Raw genomic sequence first — 17,588 nt, forward strand, 5'->3', positions numbered from 1 at the left:
TTTACCTGTAGCTTACTCAGATTTTGATGATGTTTTTTCTAAGGAAGCTGCAGAGACTTCACTCCCACATAGACAGTATGACTGTCCAATCGACCTCATCCCAGGGTCTACTCCCCCTCATGGTAGAACTTACCCTCTCTCCTTGCCTGAAGCCCAGGCAATGAGAGAGTATATTCAGGAAAACCTAGAGAGAGGTTTTATCAGACCCTCTACTTCTACTGCCAGTGCAGGATTCTTTTTTGTTGGGAAAAAAGATGGTTGTCTTCGCCCCTGTATAGATTACAGGGGTCTTAATAAGATCACCATAAAGAATCGTTACCCCCTTCCTTTGATTTCTGAATTGTTTGATCAAGTGAAAAATGCCAAGATCTATTCTAAACTTGATCTTAGGGGTGCTTATAACCTCATCTGTATCAGGGAAGGCGATGAGTGAAAGACGGCCTTTAACGCCAGGGACAGCCACTACGAATACCTTGTAATGCCATTTGGCCTTTGTAACGCGCCGGCAGTGTGCCAGGAGTTTGTTAATGATATCTACCGGGACCTGCTGGGTTTATATGTAGTGGTCTATTTAGACGACATTCTAATTTTTCCTCTAACTTGTATGATCACCGTAAGCATGTTCGGGAGGTATTGCTAAGGTTAAGGAGGAATAATCTCTTTGCAAAACTAGAAAAGTGTACCTTTGAGTTTTCTTCTGTTCAGTTTTTGGGGTTCAACATTTCCAGTAAGGGTCTTGAAATGGATCCTGGAAAGGTTAAAGCTGTTCTGGAGTGGGCTCAACCCCTGTCCTTGCGGGCAACCCAGAAGTTCTTGGGGTTCACTAATTATTACCGCCAGTTTATTAAAAACTTTTCTTTTATTGTTACTAACTTAACTATTTACTAACTTAACCAAGAAATGCGCAGAACCAAGCATGTGGCCTCCAGAGGCCATTCAAGCTTTTGAGTTTCTCAAAAAAGAATTTGTATCTGCTCCGATTCTTCGTTACCCTGACACTACTCTCCCTTTCATTGTTGAGGTTGATGCCTCCGAGATCGGGGTAGGGGCAGTCCTTCCTCAAAGGCATCCAACAACCAACAAGGTACATCCTTGTGCTTTCTTCTGTAAAAAATGTTCGCCTGCAGAGGCTAATTATGACATTGGGAATAGAGAGCTGTTGGCTGTCAAATGGGCCTTTAAGGAATGGCGACACCTGTTGGAGGGGGCTAAACATTTGATTACAGTGTTCACTGACCACAAAAATCTGCTTTATATTGAGTCTGCCAAGCAGTTGAATCCCAGGCAGGCCAGATGGGCTCTGTTTTTCACCAGGTTTAACTTTTCCCTTAACTACAGACCAGGTTCCAAGAACATTAAAGCAGATGCACTCTCTAGGAGTTTTGAATCCAATTCATCTTGGAGTCTAGTAAGTGCATTCCCATCATCCCTAGCGAACTAATTGTGGCAGCTCTGGGATCAGACCTTGCCACACTATTATCCTCAGCTCAGTCTGGTGCCCCTGTAGAGACTCCCTCCGGCAGATTATTTGTACCTGAGAATCTTAGGGAACAAGTTTTGGGTGATGCCCACAATTCCAATATGGCAGGACATCCTGGAATCTCCAAAATGGTGTCCCTTTTGTTTCGTAGCGTTTGGTGGCCTTCCTTTAAGCAAGACACTAAAAATTTTGTTAATTTGTGCCCTGTCTGTCAGAGGTCTAAATCTTATAGGAATTTGTCTCATGGTTTGTTGAGGCCACTACCCATTCCTGATAAACCCTGGTTCCATCTTTCGATGGATTTCATTGTTGATTTGCCCCCTTCTCAGGGGAAAACTGTCATTTGGGTGGTGGTGGTGGATAGGTTCAGCAAAATGAGTCATTTCATTTCCCTCCCACACCTCCCTTCTGCCAAAACATTGGCTGAGTTAATCATTTATCATATGATCAGTCTGGTGCCCCTGTAGAGACTCCCTCCGGGAGGTTATTTGTACCTGAGAATCTTAGGGAACAAGTTTTGGGTGAAGCCCACAATTCCAAATATGGCAGGACATCTCCAAAATGGTGTCCCTTTTGTTTCGTAGCGTTTGGTGGCCTTCCTTTAAGCAAGACACTAAAAATTTTGTTAATTTGTGCCCTGTCTGTCAGAGGTCTAAATCCTCTAGGAATTTGTCTCATGGTTTGTTGAGGCCACTACCCATTCCTGATAAACCCTGGTTCCATCTTTTGATGGATTTCATTGTTGATTTGCCCCCTTCTCAGGGGAAAACTGTCATTTGGGTGGTGGTGGTGGATAGGTTCAGCAAAATGAGTCATTTCATTTCCCTCCCACACCTCCCTTCTGCCAAAACATTGGCCGAGTTATTCATTTATCATATGATCAGTCTGGTGCCCCTGTAGAGACTCCCTCCGGGAGATTATTTGTACCTGAGAATCTTAGGGAACAAGTTTTGGGTGAAGCCCACAATTCCAATATGGCAGGACATCCTGGCATCTCCAAAATGGTGTCCCTTTTGTCTGGTAGCGTTTTGGTGGCCTTCCTTTAAGCAAGACACTAAAAATTTTGTTAATTCGTGCCCTGTGTGTCAGAGGTCTAAATCCTCTAGGAATTTGTCTCATGGTTTGTTGAGGCCACTACCCATTCCTGATAAACCCTGGTTCCATCTTTCGATGGATTTCATTGTTGATTTGCCCCCTTCTCAGGGGAAAACTGTCATTTGGGTGGTGGTGGATAGGTTCAGCAAAATGAGTCATTTCATTTCCCTCCCACACCTCCCTTCTGCCAAAATATTGGCCGAGTTATTAATTTATAATATTTTTAAGTTACATGGTTTTTCTGTTAATATTGTCTCTAATAGAGGGGTATGTTTCGAAATTTTGGAGGGCATTCCGCTCCTTGGTGGGGATTGAGTTGTCATTTTCTACTGCTTATCACCCTCAAACTAATGGCCAAACTGAAAAAGTAAACCAGTCCCTTGAACAATTTTTGAGGTGTTATGTGTCTGATAACCAGTCCTCATGGGCTGAATTATTACCCTGGGCAGACTGCAGAATGCAACTCATTCTTCAACTGGTGAATATCCATTCTTTACTGTTCATGGTTTACATCCCAAAGCATTTTCTTTTTCTTGTTCATTGTCCCCTGTACCATCTGTCAATTCCTCCGTTAAACGTTTTGCAAAAATTTGGTCTGGGGTGCAGGACTCTTTCTGCAGCTACAGCCACTCAGAAAAAAGCAGCCGATAGGTCTCGTAGAGAGGCACCCAAGTATCAGGTAGGAGACTCTGTATGGTTGTCTACAAAGAATATTAAGTTAAAAGTCCCTTCTCTCAAGTTGGGGCCCAGGTTTATTGGTCCATATCTCATCATTGAAGTAATCAACAGTTCTTCTGTTCGTCTCAAACTTCCTGATAATTTCTAAATTTCTAACTCTTTTCATGTTTCCCTCCTGAAACCCGCCACACAGGTACTGTACTGTACTCCTGCCTGTTCTTGATGATTCTACTTTCTGTATCCTGACCCCTTGCCTGATATCCAACGCCGATTCTACCTTATCCCTCTGATTGACTTCCTGGTTTGACCCTTGCCTGCCTGACTACGTTTGTTCTCTGCCTGCCCTGACCCGGGTCCGGTTCCGATTACGATTCTGTCTCACGTTATGTACTGTGAACTTGAGCTCAAAGTCTTGCCTTACAGTTGTGCCCCTCTGCTTGTCTAGAACCCCCTCGCCTTGCACCTCTTGTTTTAAGACCTTGTGGCATCTGAGTAGCTGAGGGCTCCTCTCGAAGCCAAAGGCGGCTGCTACAGGCGGAAGCACGAGCCGAGACCAGGGTGCTTGGCATCGGTTCTAGATTTAGGGTGCCAACTCTAACAAGGGGGCATAGATTTGCAGAGGAAGGGGTTATTCTTCCACTGTGCAGAGCACTGGCAAGGCCCCATCTAGAATATACTGTACAGTTTTGGTCTCCAGCACTCAGACAGGACATTATTGAATTAGAGAGGGTACAGAGAAGGGCAACTAAGCTGGTAAAAGGTATGCAAAATCTTAGCTATGAGGACGACTGGCCAAGTTGGTGTTGTTCACCCTCGAGAAGAGGCGCTCAAGGGGTGATATGATAAATATGTATAAATATATAAGAAGATCATATAATAATCTCTTTAATGCTCTATTTAGCGGTAGTTCCTTCCAGCTGACACAAGATCACCCATTCCGATGAAAAAAGAAGGTTCCATCTAAAGGTGTTTTTTACAGTGAGAGCTGGCTGCTTCCACACCAATATTAAAACTACAAAAATACATTTGTTGGTTCAATAATAAACATTTAAATTAGAGGAAATTATTTGCAATGTAAACATGGTAATTTAGAATTAAAAAGTAAACCATCATGACAGAATCTCTTTAAGCAGCTTTCCAGTTTGCAATTTCAGCAATCTGGTTGTTTGGGTTCAAATTATCCTAGCAAATGTAATGCTAATTTGGTTACTGTCCCTTTAAATAATAGCTTCCTTGGCAATTCAGGGGCCCTGAGTCCCTTTTGCAAGTCGAAAAGTACTGGGAACTAGGAATCACAGCGCAGTGCCTCCACCTAGGGAGCACTGAGGAACTTACCTCAGAGGAATCCCCTAGAAAATATTAAACACACACTCTTTGCAGATAACATTTAACTTTATATAAACTGTAAAGTAGTAACTAATACAAAAGTCACGCCTGTATGGGAATATAAGGGACACCACCTAAATCCCTATTAGGTTTTAACTATCTGTTCAAACACAGTTCGTATAGTATCACAGTCCCACTTGTCTGGAAGGGTTAAAAAGCACACAGTTCAAAATGCAATGTCCCTTTCCCCCAGAGCTCTTATTCCCCCGGTAGCGCTACCTTTCCCAGAGTACCTTTTCCCTTGGAAAATAGCAGCTTCCCACGTAGCAGGCAAAATTACACAAGGCCTGTCTTCCTGTTAGGCTCAGCACTGTGGCAAATCCTCTCTTCAAGGGATTTACTCAGCGATTTCTCTCAGAGGCAGATCACACTGGAATCACAAGTAACTCTTCTCCAGAATCACTCACACCAATGGCACTTTCCTCCTCTGAAGCTTTAGCAGCGTGGCAGGGTCAGACAGCCTCTTTCTGCACTCCTGCAGACAGATCCAGCAGCTCTTGCAGGACTTTTCTCCCTTTTGATCCTTTCTCCAGAGCACGTGTTAGACTCAATCACACGGCCTACACACACAGATCCAGCAGGGCCTACACACACAGCTTCACAGTCTGGCACACCCTCTCCTCCCAGGATGCACTGCGGTGTCCAGCCAATTAGGTCGCTCTCCAGCCTGTTACTGGGCTGAATGATGTCACAGACAGAAAAGCAGGGGAAGGATTTCTCTTCTCCCCTACACAAACATGTATTGATTTGAATAAGAGACTGGAATATGAATAGTAAATTGTCTGAATAGAAAGATGAGAGGACCCATAACTTAAAGTAGATGTACATTGCTTAACATTTTTTATGATATAACAAGGTTTTGGTCTCAGTAAGGGGGTGATTTCATTATTGTGAATTGCTGCATTGCAAATGCAAGAATTGAATTCCTTTATTTTTCCCAGGAGGGTTCTGGCCAGCTAGATTTGGGCCTTTATTACAGTTGGAGGAGGCAAGGGGGAGCAGGTCCCTTTGGCCATTAGGTGTCATGATTCCTTTAGTCTAGTGTTCAGTCTCTTTTAGTCTTCCTGCTTGCTGGAGGCAGTGGTGGTGTAAATCAGCTTGCTCTGGAAGTGAGAAGAAGGATCAGGGTAGTTATAGGTAGAGCAGTCTGAGGCTCTAATGAGGAGGCTAGTAAAGCTTAGTACCTTGCGTTGTCAATGCTGCTAGAATAGGTACTCAAGCTCAAGAATAAATAGATTCCTTTAGTAATACACCACTGGGAGCATCATCTTGAGCTTAAAATGTATTTTATGTGTTTATGATTAAATAATAGGGATATAGAGTAGCTGGGGTTATAAAGCATCAAAGTGAGTACAACATTTATTCTTATCCCTTTAAAAGGTTCCATGGCCAGTGTTCCCTATTTTTTCACCCTAGGCAGGTGCCACTTCTGCCTATCTCTAGTACCAGTCCTGTAAGGGCTTGCCCTAGGGTTAGGCAAAAGAAAGGGTATGTGCCTAGAATCCCCCACCATTGCACCCTAGGTACATGGCCTAGCTCTGGTTCTGAGAGCAAGATTTATGAATGTATAGAAGTATATATATAAATAATGGTATATAGATGGGGTAAAATTCCTACATGACTCCAAGATAGTAATTGGACCAGTTCCTGGATCAAACTGTACTATGAGCTATCTTCTATAACCCTGTACAGTATTTCAAAAGCTATCCAACCTCTTATTAAAGCTACTGTATCTAATGTATCAGCCAGTATGACATGACAGATTCAGGGAGAGAACTAGACAACTTCACAGCTCTCACTGTAAAGAACCCTTTCCAAATATTTAGATAGAGCCTCCATTTTTCTAACCAAAATGGGTGCCCCTGTGTCAGCTGGAAGGACCTATTGGTAAATAATGCATTATAAATATTATTAAATATTTACATAGTTAAATTGAGTTGAAAAAAGGCCAAAATTCATATAGTTCAACCCCTCCAAATGAAACCCAGCATCCATATACAGTATACACACTGACACTGACCCCTCCATACCCTCACATAAAATATATACACATATCTATACTAACTATAGATTTAATATCTATACTAACTATAGATTTTAGTATCACAATAGCCTTGGATATTATGATTGTCCAAGAAATCATCCAAGCCACTCTTAAAAGCATTAACAGAATCAGTCATCACAAAAACACCCGGCAGGGCATTTCACAATCTCACTGCCCTCACTTTGAAGAACCACCTATGCTGCTTCAAATGGAAGTTCTTATCCTATAGTCTGAATGGGTGGCCTCTGGTGTGGTGATCCTCTTTTTTAGTAAAAATTGTCCTTGATATGCTAGAATGTCCTCTAATGTACTTGTAAAGTGTAATCATGTCCCCTGGCAAGCATTTTTTTCCAGAGAAAACAACCCCAAACTTGACAGTCTACCATAATAAATTAAGTCTTCAATCACTCGAACCAGTTGGGGCCCAAAACTGTACTGCATACTCCAGATGGGCCAGGGGCCTATAAGGGGCCTATAAATAGGAAAAAAAAATTCATGTCTTGAGTTTATGCCTTTTTTTGCAAGACAGTACTTTATTTGCTTTAGTGGCAAAAAATTACATTCCCTGGAATTAGACAATTTGTTATCTACAAAAACCCTAGATCCTTCTCAGTTAAATATATATTACAAAATCCAAAATAGAATCACTCCTAGTAGGTTCTTGAACAAGCTAAAATAAAAAGTTGTCATTTAGCATATTTACAAACCTACTAGCTTTTTCTGTCTTGGCAACCCCATTGCCACAGTCAATGAATAATTATTTGTAAAAGTAACTGGGCTTCATTTTCATCACTTATGCGAGGTGGTTTATAGCATACAACATTGATCATTTTCTTTGTAACCTTTTTCCCAGTCTAAATCTCTACCCAGAGGGATTCTACACCCTCCCTAGTGCCATCCCTATTTGTTTCTTTAGTGCACGGCTTTGATTCAGGCTTTACATACAAATGAACTCATCTACCCTCTTTAATCCCTCTCATGTTTCACCCACCAGGTCTCAGTGATACCAATTATATCATGATATTAAGAGCATGCCATTAACTCATTTACCTGACAAACTCTGTGTATTTGCCAGCATACAGTGGAGGTTAATACTTAATGGAGAATTATATCTTGAGGTAGTATAAGTCTGTTTTCCTTGTAACAGGGGGAAATCCTTAGCTGGTAAACTGTATGCCCCCCTGACTCCTCCCCCATGACCCCTTACTAATCCCACAGTTGATCTCGGTTTTGATACCATTTGACAGCACTGCCCTAGAGGCATTCAAAGCAATAATTATTAAAAAAAATGTGTAAAAAGGGGAGTTTGCCTTTAATTTCTCCCCAATAGGAGATGAAAGTTGCAAGGGAGGTGTTACAGAGCATGGTTGATTATAGCATTTTGCTGTCTGGCCCTGGAAGCTATAGTGCCCTGGAAGCTATAGTGTTCTGGAAGCAACAGGCAATCCATTCCAGTGGTCCAGTTCGCGGCTCACTTTCCACAGGAAGGCTGTCCTGTGTAAAGGTATTTAATCGTAGTAAAAGTGTTAAGGAGCTCTCTTTGAGCAGGGCACAGAACTGGAAGGTTGACTATCTGTGTTAGGAACTCCCAGAGGGGCTGAGGGTGCTGCCTGCCACTGTAAGGAGCAGAGGGAGATGTGACTAGGTGACAGAGTCTTAAGGTCTTGAGGAAAGCCTGAAGGTGAGACAGACCAGAGGCTGTTAAGCTGGTATACCAGGAAGGTAGAGTCAGCAGGGCTTAGTAAGAAGCCCAGAATTTTCCAGAGTGTGGAAGCCATCCCGTATGGTAAGAACCCCAGAGTGGGGAAATTTTTTGAATGCGTGATGCTGAAATACCAATGAAAAGTGATGGGCAAATCTGTGCAGTTTTGCCAAAAAAAATTCCAAAAAAGTTTTGCCAAAAAAATTCAAACATGGCAAAACACGGAAATTCAACGCAAATTTGTGCCTGGAAAATTGATTCACCCATCACTACTAATGAACTGTGTTCCTGTCACATTTGTTAGGAAATTTTGCCTGAATAAACCTGTGTTTTTGCCTAGAGACGCAGTGCCCTGTATTTATGCTCCTGATCCTATGCTTACCTGCCTACCATAGCTAATATCCCAGGCCCGGACTGGTAATCTGTTTCTTCGGGCAATTGCCCGAAAGGCCGCTCTATTTTTCATTTAAGTGGGCCGCTCGTGATCTATCTTTACTCCTAATAAGAAACTGCATCTGCATCTGGCAGTCTCTAGGACCGCTCCTTCAACTCCCACTGTAGCTCCGCCCCTCCCACTCGTCGCTGTTCTCAAGCTGCTGCCGTGCTGTGTGTGGGGAAGTCGGATGAGCAGGGCCTCCAGCAGATACTGCAGCTGCTTAAACGGTCTCAGTCCCCTCTCAAGCTAAAGCAAGTGAGCAGCTAACGGATTACTTACCTAGTCAGTGGCGTAACTAGATGTTGCTGGGCCCCACAGCAAATTAATTTTAGGGCCCCCAACATATCCAGTGTTTGTCCTGTTTTACCAATATATGTTCAAATTGCTCATCAATGAGAGCCTCATGGGGCCCCCTGTACCTCCTGGGCCCCCCTGCAGCCGCAGGGTCTGCTTCCTCTGTAGTTACGCCCCTGTACCTAGTGCCAATAGTTCAGTACCTTGTGTTTTTATAATGTGTTTTTATAATGTGTTTAAGGGCTGAGAGCATATTTGTGACTGTCCACTGCCTCAACTCCATAGCTAAGGCAGTGTTCCTGGTGGCACTGTGGCTTACAAAGCTGAGATCTTGTTGGCACATAATGGATAGTATTTCTACTTGTACATTGGCATTTAATGTTCAGCATTACACTACCTGTTGTAGCTCTACACTGGTACATTTCTCCACTAATCCTGCTGGCACAAGAATGTTGATAGATAATCACTCATGTTCAACAAAATCCAGGAGATGGACATGCCCATGTCCAGGGCCGGCCTTAGGCCGATTGGGCGCAATTGGGTCCCGCGCCCGTTACCTGCTGAACTATCCTTCCTGCCATGCGCCCCACAGTCATGACATGACTGAGAAAGTAAGTCAGGCTGCATATATGTACTTGCATCATCTTTTATTAGTGCAAAGCGAGCAGCCAGAAGCATATTGTTATATCTGCAAATGTAAAACAAAAAGAAACTCTGCAACTGCACTGTGACCTTTATTCTAGATAATTTGGCATAAAATATTTTATTTTTAAATTCATCTTGTTAAGAAGGTATGTTTTATTCTCTGTTTAGTTTTGCAGTGGTTTAGCAAGATGAAGTTGTGTAATCGCTTTTCTCAGTGCTCATTGTAGATCCATCTTTTTATCCCAGTAGTGTAACTTCTTATTTGCAAACTAAATATGACTTGAGATAATAAACGAGGTCCCCAAACATTGGTGATTGCCTGAGGCAAAGCCCCATTATTTTCTTCTACAGTATAAACATTCTATAAAAATCGTTAAGAAATAGTCTGTCAACTTTAAATCTGGGGGCCCTGCCAAAGTTGCCCTTATTGGGCCCTGCAATTGGTAAGACTGGCCCTGACAGTGAAGTGGTTGGGTATAGCTGGCACAGAGCCCACAGACTGGGTAAGGCGGGTAATGGAACAGTCTGCAGTGTGGAAGTATGACAGAGAGTAGAACCTGCTTATGGTGAGTAGATTAGTCCAGAGCACAAATCAGAGGTCAGGGTGCCAGACAGAAGCCATAGTCCAATATAAAGGTCAGGGGTCAGGTGTGTGTGTGTGTGTGTGGGGGGGTAAATGCCAAGTTTCATATACAGGTCAGCGATCAGTGCAATCAGGCAAGAACCACAGGAACCAGTGTAAAAACATAAGATTTAATTCCTTGATCTTTATTTCAGAAAGAATCCAGTAATGTGGGCCTTTTCCATATTAACCATAATGATTTAGGGTACCCCCTACTGTAAATGATAAGGATATTAGAAGTCACTGAGGGGTTGTTCTGTGACCATATAAAGACACAAGGCTGCAGGCTGAGTTATACAGGGAACTCTGAGTATCACTCATGTATTATAAGGGATAATGTAGCCCCTACTGTAAATGATAAGGATATTAGAAGTCACTGAGGGGTTGTTCTGTGACCATATAAAGGCACATGGCTGCAGGCTGAGTTATACAGGGAACTCTGAGTATCACTCATGTATTATAAGGGATAATGTACCCCCTACTGTAAATGATAAGGATATTAGAAGTCACTGAGGGGTTGTTCTGTGACCATATAAAGGCACAAGGCTGCAGGCTGAGTTATACAGGGAACTCTGAGTATCACTTGTGTATTATAAGGGATAATGTACCCCCTACTGTAAATAAGGATATTAGAAGTCACTGAGGGGTTGTTCTGTGACCATATAAAGGCACAAGGCTGTAGGCTGAGTTATACAGGGAACTCTGAGTATCACTCATGTACAGTATTATAAGGGATAATGTACCCCCTACTGTAAATGATAAGGATATTAGAAGTCACTGAGGGGTTTACATGTGGGCTGCTTTGATTTTTTTTGCCTGGGCTGCTTTTAACCCCCAGTCCGGCCATGTAATATCCCCCAAACTTATGTGTACAGGCAGCCAGCTTGTATAGTGCCAATTTGTTTCAGAAGCCAACTAAATTGAATGCTCTTACTCCAGTTTCCTTGGTGTTGAAGGAAATCGGAGTAAGAACATAGAAACTCCTTGCAGACAGTGTCTTGGAAAAACAGAGCTGCCTGTAAGGTGACTTTTGTCCTCTATTTCTCCCTATACCATGAATCATGTAATGTAAGTAAGATTTTAGGAGGTAAGATCATCAGCAGGATAAATAAAATAAATAGAAGTTTTGCAGACCTCTTGTCAGGTAACAATGTTTGTAAATGAACACAGATTTCTTGTGAGGCATAGCCTCTCCAGTTCAGAGTTTGCAGATCCTTCTGCTTCCTCCCGTTCCTGGTTCTGACTTCAGCAAATGTTGTCAGCTTCAGATTAGGAAATGTATTGAATGCTCAACCCTATCAAAGATTAGTGAAAGTACTGATCCTAGACCAACTTATGAGGTGTCTGTCTGCAGGATAAATGATTTTTAAAGTTGGTTAGCTTGAGAGACATTTTTTGATGTGGTCAAAAGCATGTTGACACTTTTGTGACCAAATTACCCCTGTAGGGGCACTTTTCCTTGTGAAGTCTGTAATTGGAGGCATGATAGTGACATGTAGAGTAAAGACAAATAAAATGGCAGTAGTAACTAATTGAACCCAAAAAAGGACCTTACTTCAATATCAATTTTTGGTATTGAGGTCTGTTTGAGAGATGCTACCTTATCTGCTACAGGTCTCACTTACTATGCACCCTACATATTTTGTCTCAGTTTTAACCAATACAAATTCTTTTTAAGGAATGTCAGACACCCTAAAGCAGTTCAGAAGACTTTACCAAGTTTTACTGTAAAATACAATGTCATGAATGTAAGCAGTAGCATAACCTGTATGAGGGCCTTACCCATGAGCCTCTGGAAGGTAGCAGGGGCTTCATGCAGGCATCATGGTAAACTGGTATAACTCATATGGTGTGCAAAAGCAGTTTTTTAATAAGACTTTTCCTCAAGGGGAATCTCCCAATAGCCCTTTGTTAAGTCTAAGGTAGATATTTAAGCTGATCTGGGGGCTGATCTCTCTAACAACCAGGCAACCACTTTCTTTAGTAGTAGTGGGGAGGAGAACAGAGCTAGGCCAACCTGGGATGGCAGTGGATGTGATCTACCTAGCCTTTGTAACAGCATTTGAATGCCACATAGAAGGTTACTGGTTAAATTAAGGAATGTTGGCCTGGAACATAGTATTTGTACCTGGCTAAAAGATAGGTTACAAAGAGTGGTGGTAAATGCAACATTTTCTAAATGGACCAGTGGAGTACCGCAGGGCTCTGTATTTGGTCCTTTACTTTTCACCTTGTTTATTAATCACCTGGAGAAGGGCATTGAAAGTACTGTTTCTATTTTTGCGGATACAAAATTGTGCAGAATTTTAGGTTCTATGCAGGATGCTGCAGGGGGTTTTAACAAGTTTCATACTGTGGCCAGGCAATTTTTCATTTTAGCAGGCGGAAGACAGGGAGAAGGAAGTTCGGGAAGATTGTCACCCCAAAGAAGAAGAGATTAATCTCCCTGAATCTGCCCATGTGCTAAAGCCCTAAGTGATTAGTGATACCCTGCAGTGACATCTGCACCCAATTCTTTACGTACAAGTGTCCACCTATTGACATTTTAAGTAAAGAGAACCGGGTAAAAATGGTACTTGATGACAATGTTATCAATAGAGAAAATACATAAAATGTAGGAAGGCCAGTATTTTTCTACAAAAAAAGTTGCTACCCTACTGCCTGGTCATGAGGTGGCAGTATGCAACATACAATTTGGAATGGAAGGCAGAAAGGACTGAAAGGCGCTGAGTGCAACTATATGGAAGTAGACGGAAGACATTTTATCATAAGTTCCTTTAATGAAAATGCAGGGACTGCAACTGTTCTTACGGATATACATAAAACCTATTGTTTTCCAGTCGTGGGAAGAAGAGAGAAAAGAACGCAGCGGAGCTCACGGGGTCCATCTTCAGCCACTTCTGTAATCTTCGGGTCTTCTTCCGGTGCTTTGGTATTTTGTCACATTTGGCCCATGTGCAGTTGTACCATACAATAGTTCAAAAGACTGCGGCTGTATCGCTGTGGTGCTCTATCCAGAAACCTTGCTGCTCGACTGGGTTCCAATGTCCATACGTTAGAGAAATAGGATGGCACACACATTTGCAAACGTGCTTAAATTAAAGTGCTTTTATTGTGATCTCAAACACTACATGTGCAGTTGTAGTAAGGGGGGAAAATGCTCCAACTGCGCCAATACAGAGCTTCCTTACTGAAATTACTAAAGCAGCTAAAGATGGCCCAGTGAGCTCCCTACAACAAGGGGTAATTACCGGCTTACGGGTATTTACTTTTGGTAACTTCTGTGTGCAGGGGGGGGAGCAGGGAGGGGGGACTATGGAGGGTAGGGGTTTTTATTAGAAAGGGGGTTTAGTTCTCCTTTAAGATTCAAAAATAATTACATGCAGCTAGTACATAAATAACTAATACTAATGCAAACACAAGCATTTGTAAATAGTCTTTCTTACTTGATTTAAAAAAGTGTAAGTTACGAAGTAGCCATACAATCATGCAAAAAACATTAATTCTGTCTAAATTATTTTCTACCACAGCAACATAAAAATATCATTAATTACAAATATTTTTGTATTTGATTACCTCTTATTTACCTTCACAAATTTTGCAATTAAAGAGAGAAAAACACTTTGCTTTTTACGTTTGTAACTGTGTTTGTGATTCTACACGTGAAGAATGTATTTTCTGTGAGCCACTGTATTGAAAAATCGACAACATCAAGGCAAAGCAAGTGAGCCATGTTGATCAGTGCAGTGATGTCACCATCTGATTCCAGATTAAGTAACAGCCCAGGGCATCTTTTATGTCTACTCTCTGCACTAAAATCATACTGAAGTGCCAATCATGCATGAAGTAGAGAGAATGTCAACATGTCCCATACATTTAAGCTCATCCAACACATTTACTACTTATGACTCTCTTCATCTGTGACATTTTTATAAATTTATTGTGTATAGTAGATAATCTTCAGCTGAGTGGGGGACCAATGAAGTCTACAATCTTCATAGACAGATGGCATTTTAGACTATTGATCAACAGCTCAACAGACGACATGCATGACAAGAATTGTAATTTGTTGTGGTCAAATGTACATCTCTAATATGGATACATTTTGAAGACACTTCACATCTCATATAAGTTGTGAAGCTGGTATTTTTAAGACCATGACTTAAAAAAGCATGTACAGTAATGTATAGTGCAGGGGTAGGAAACCCATGGCTCCGGAGCCTCATGCGGCTCTTCATCCTGCTTGCTGTGGCTCGGTCTTGCTGCTTTGCCTTTCACGTTTTGTCGTGCCTTTGTCACGTTCTTGAGTGTGCGACCGCGGTAAGCTAATGGTTAGCTTACCGCGGTCACACTCTCAGGAAGCCACCAGCAGGTCCAAGGGCTGTATAGATGTCCCAAGAGTGAAAGCAAGACTGCAAGATGATTCATCCTTACTGCTGTCATACACTCAAGACAAGAGAAGGAAGATAAGCATGGACCTTCAGAAACAGAAGTCACATTAAACAGATGTGAGCACTAGCATTTAATAGGGCTATTCAGTGTTTCATTTATTTCAAAGTAGGCCTACACATACACACTGCACTTCTGTTTGTTATATTCTGTTGTTGTAACAGTTAAAATTAAAAAAGATTAAAACTTTTAAAAGTTTATAACTGTGTGTTATGTTTTGCGGCTCCAGACTTTTTTTCTTTAGTGGAAGAGGGGGCAAAATGGCTCTTTTGATAGTAAAGGTTGCTGACCCCTGGTATAGTGCAATAAACCAACTGCAAAAATACATAATTAATGGGACTTTACGGAACTAATCTGCTGCTATTCTATTCTGTACACCCCTTATTAGTCAAATTTATCAAATGGTACTGCAAGGCTTGGGCCCTTGTGAAATGTCTCAGAAGTGCTTCTATTGATGCAAGGAGGCCCTAGAGCTACGACCATCCTAAAAATGTTGGTAATTCCAGGTTCCCACTGGGGGTTGTGTCTATGGGTGTAACAGGTCTGTAACTAAAGCATCATGCAAGAATTATTTGAGCTTTTTTCAGTAAACATACCAAAGTAGAAAGGAAGATGGAGGGGGGGGTGGCCTGAAGCGGTGACTCCCAGCCCAGCGCTCCCTCCTCACCCTCTCCACCGGCCGAGGAGGAAACAACATTGCTTGACATCCTACAGGAAATCAGAGCTTCCACAGAGGCGAGCGCAACGCTAATAAATGCCAAAACTGACAAGATCAAACTGGATCTGTCCATCATACGGCAAGACCTGCAGAAACTACGGGAAAGGACATCTGAGGCAGAGAGGCGGGTGAGCGCGCTGGAGGATCTGTGTGCCCCACTACCGGAGCAGATGCTGGAGGTACAGAAACACGCTAGCAACAACTCCGCCAAAGCTGACGACCTGGAAAACCGACTCCGCCACAATAACCTCCGGTTTGTGGGCTTCGCGGAAAAGGTGGAGGGCGCCAAGCCAGAGGCCTTCGTTTAGGCCTGGCTGGAGGAGGTGTTTGGGCGCGAAAACCTGTCAACGGCATTCGCAGTAGAGAGGGCTCACCGGGTCCCTACGAGACAGGGCCCGCCTGATCGCCAGACTACTTAATGCCAGAGACAGCGACGCAATTCTGGCAATGGCGCTCACGAAAGAGGCCATCAGATTCCAGTCGGCATCCATCTCTATCTACGCAGATTACTCAGCAGGAGTTCAGTGCCAGCGGGCGAAGTTTCTGGATGTTAAAATGAGGATGAAAGCGGCCAAGATGATATACGCGATGCTCTACCCTGCTCGCTTGCGGATTACAATTAATGGTACCTCACATTTCTTCACATCTCCGAGTGAGGCTGACGCATGGTTGGATGCCAACAATATACCGCCACTATAATCAAACCGAGGACCCGGAGTGGGTAAGATCTGGTTTCCGGCCTCGCTCTTGAAAGCCCTTGTTACTGCTACTCTTATTCTGGAACAGCATATTCCCCACGGCTATTCCCTCCTTGTTTCTCCCGTTGTTACTTTACTCTTTTCAGTTAGCCCAAGGAGGGGACAAGGGTTAAGTGCCAGTTGGCATATTTTTAATCCCTACATGTTTTCACTATATGTTCCTGCTCTGGGGAGAAACAAGTGTAGCCTAACCAAGTCACTCAAGCTGCCAGATCAAGGCTCAGGAGGGAGTTGTGGCGCCACCACTTTGTTGGTTTTTGAGGGCGCCACATTAGTTGATCACAGTCCGAGACTGGACTAAGTTTTTGGATCCACTCTACTTTTTTTTTGGTTATGGGAATGAATTCTGCCCCCAGTTGGGGATGGGGTAGAAGGGGAGGCGAGGGTGCTGGGATGTACCGGTGCTTGAAGCACTCATGGGAATACCTCAATTGTTTGAAATTGTACATCCAATGTTGTATGTTTAAGATATTTTACATTGCTCAGAATGGTTATTGTGGGAAAAAGAGGGCAGGGCGAGATTATACTGGTAACAATTCCTTCCCTAAAGTAAAATGGCATTATTTGTAACCAGCTGGAATGTGCGTGGCCTCAACTGTCCCATCAAGCGCAGGCTTGTAATGGACTTCTTAAAGGTGCACAAAACTTCCATTGCATTTTTGCAAGAGACGCACCTCACCGGTAGTGATGGGCGAATTTATTCGCCAGGCGCGAATTCGTGGCGAATTTGCGCTATTCGCGCCGAGCGAATAAATTCGTGAAACGCCCGCGAAAATTCGCGGTAAAAATTCGCCGGTGTCAAAATTTTTTTTTTCGAAAAACGGACGCCGGCGTCAAAAACGGACGCCGGCGTCGAGAAAAACGGGCGCCGGCGTCAAAAACGAGGCGCCGTTTCGCGAATTTTTCGCCGTTTCGCGAATTTCGCAAATTTTTCGGCGAAGCGAAACGGCGCAAATTCGCCCATCACTACTCACCGGGGCCAAGGTTAGGGCTCTGAAAACGCCCTGGGTGGGATGGCTCTATCACGCCCCATACTCCACGCACTCCTCTGGGGTCTCCATTCTTATAAATAAGGCAGTACCATTTAGATTTGGGACGCTTAAGACAGACGGTAAATGCAGATTTATATTTCTACACTGCTATATCTATGCCTGTGAACTTCTCCTGGTTAACATTTATATCCCGCCCCCTTTTGAAGTAGATGTGCTGCACACCTCTGCGGACCACCTGACTCAATTTCCACATGCAATGGTGCTGGTGGCGGGCGACTTCAATGAAGTA

The sequence above is a fragment of the Xenopus laevis genome, chromosome 4L (assembly GCF_017654675.1).
Source record: "Xenopus laevis strain J_2021 chromosome 4L, Xenopus_laevis_v10.1, whole genome shotgun sequence".
NCBI classification, from domain to species: domain Eukaryota; kingdom Metazoa; phylum Chordata; class Amphibia; order Anura; family Pipidae; genus Xenopus; species Xenopus laevis.